The sequence below is a fragment of the Centropristis striata genome, chromosome 19 (genome assembly GCF_030273125.1).
Source record: "Centropristis striata isolate RG_2023a ecotype Rhode Island chromosome 19, C.striata_1.0, whole genome shotgun sequence".
Taxonomy (NCBI): Eukaryota; Metazoa; Chordata; class Actinopteri; order Perciformes; family Serranidae; genus Centropristis; species Centropristis striata.
The window spans coordinates 15,186,820-15,189,286 of NC_081535.1; positions in this window are offsets into that span (position 1 = coordinate 15,186,820).

The following is a 2,467-nucleotide window of genomic DNA, read 5'->3' on the forward strand; positions in this document are numbered from 1 at the left end:
GAAGCTGAGAGCAACAAGACACTAATCCACCAGATGACACAAAGTGTTTTGGTTTCCTAGCTGACGTTCACTCAGCCTGCTTAAAGATATTTTCTGCATTACAGCTGCATGCTACCGAATGGATAATAAGTCTCTTCTGATCAGCTCTGTGGTCTCCACTTGTAAGAGGAGCACCTGAGTTCCCATGAGGACTTTCATCTCCACATCCCTCAAGACTTCACAGCCGGTCGCCACCTATGTGATGCCCGTCTCCCTGGAGACCGACTCTGACTGACAGGCATGAAGACGAGGTCCACTGTGATGGACCGCTCTGATCATCAAAGTCTGCTGCAATCACTAGTGTGTGTCGATGGGGGTGCATGTTCGTGGCCGGTATCACCCACATTGAATTCATTCATAAAAATCAATCAGGTTGGTAAATTCTTACACTTTTATGATGTTTTAGGAGAAGTTATGAAGGGAGAGGGGTCGTAAAAGAGACTGAGCAGTTTAAAAACTTGACTGAAGAGTTCACATCTGACCACCAGTCCAAATTGCACAAGGGCTAAACACAACTAAACACAGCTCGCAGGCCAAGCCCCTCTGTTGCTAATGGCCATTACTGCCTGTATGCCATTGTAGGCCTCACAATAGCAATCACGCTGGGATTTTGTGTGGGGCTTGCTGGCAACAGTTATTAGCCCCCCAAAAAAAACTTAAAGGGGGAGCAGTCAAGAGAAGAACAAGAAGATTTGGGGTCCTGCACTGGGGGGAACGTCAGCAGGAGGGACGGGGGTGCGGGGTCAGAGGGCAACACCAAAGCGGAAATGGGAGGCACAAGGGGAACAATAGACGGGGCTGGACTAAGACAGACAAAGCTGGAGGGAGGGTGGACAGTGCACAAAACACAGGAAGATGAGGAGAAAAAGATGAGGGGACCGAATGGAGGGGAGCCAAAACAGATGGTAAAGCCTGGTCGGAGAGAAAGAGGGCGGCACTGAAAGGATGAAGGGGGAAAAGCTAAAAAGCTATTGGCAACACATGCATCATGACAGTAAACATGACTGAACCCCATATGGTAACAAATAGGCAACACATAGACCACCATATATGCAGAACTCCTCACATCACCTTCACTCACTCTTAAAAGAGTACTTCACCTGCAAAATGGCCATTTATATATCAATTACTACCTTCATGTTACCTTGAATTGTCAAAGAAGGCTGTTTTTCTTGCAGGCCTCCTTGAAGAATGGGAAAATCCAAAAATGGGGGAATTTTTTTCATGAATTGAAGTAAATGAGGGCTGCGTTTAACAGCAGCAAAACTATCTCAGAGCATCTCATGCAGAAAAATCCAAGTTTAATTTGTCCAGTTGAATGCATTATTGGTAAAATTTTAGTATTTAAGATGCTTTCAGCAATATATTCCAAGAGCATTGCAAGTCTGATTTTAAGTGGTAAGATATTAACAAGTACTGAGCATAATATTGGATGGAAGACTTGGATTAAACGGAGAGTCCTTAAACACATTTTTTGATATGGTTTTGTTGTTATTAAACGTTACCTCCATTTCTGGATTCCCCATTCACTGTGGAAGCATGCAAGAAATGGTTTCTTCAAGAATTCAAGGTAACACTCGGCAATGTATTCTCATGAATGGGTACGTATACTTTTTTATGAAAACGTATGGAACACAGTTCATATGATATCCTATAAAATAAAGCTGACTGTTAAACGTGATGATTTCTGTTTTAACACATTGGTAATGTTGTAGAAAACCACGAAAGGTTAGGCAACAGAACCACATGTTTAGGGTTAGGAAAAAAGAACAGGGTTATGCTTAAAATAATTATTTACATATGGAAGATATAGAAGTTTTCAACGGACATGAACATCAGTCTCTTGGGTCAAAGTCCTGGATTTTTGTCATCAACTTCTCCTCCTATTACCTTTAATGTGTGTGTAGTCTGTATGATACATAAACAGACACAATGTCATGGGATAGTAACAAAATTCACCATTACTTTTTATAGGAATAACTACATACCGTTCATGAGAACATTTTTGAAGGGTACTAAGGTTGGTGGGACACTTGAGGTCCTCACAAAGCCGTTATAACAGAATGTAATATTTTATTCAACCCCAAAATAAAGTCTAAAGACATTAAAGTGAATTAACATGAATTATAACTGGCATGTTTCTTTATATATGGCAAAAATATACAACTATCCCACATGTCAATGTCCAAATTAAGCAAAAACAGGGCAGAAAATATACGTTTCAGCACTTGTGAGCTGGGAAATCATCTCCCTAATGGGATCATCAATACTGAGGTGTTTCTGCAGCTATTATGACCTAATTATCTGGCTCATCTCGAGTCGCTGACCACAAAGAAGACGTGCGCTCGCTCGGCTACATTTATAAAAGTTGTCATTAAGTGGGGTGCTTTGGGAAGCATTCATCTTTACGGGAGCGCACGGGCAGCTG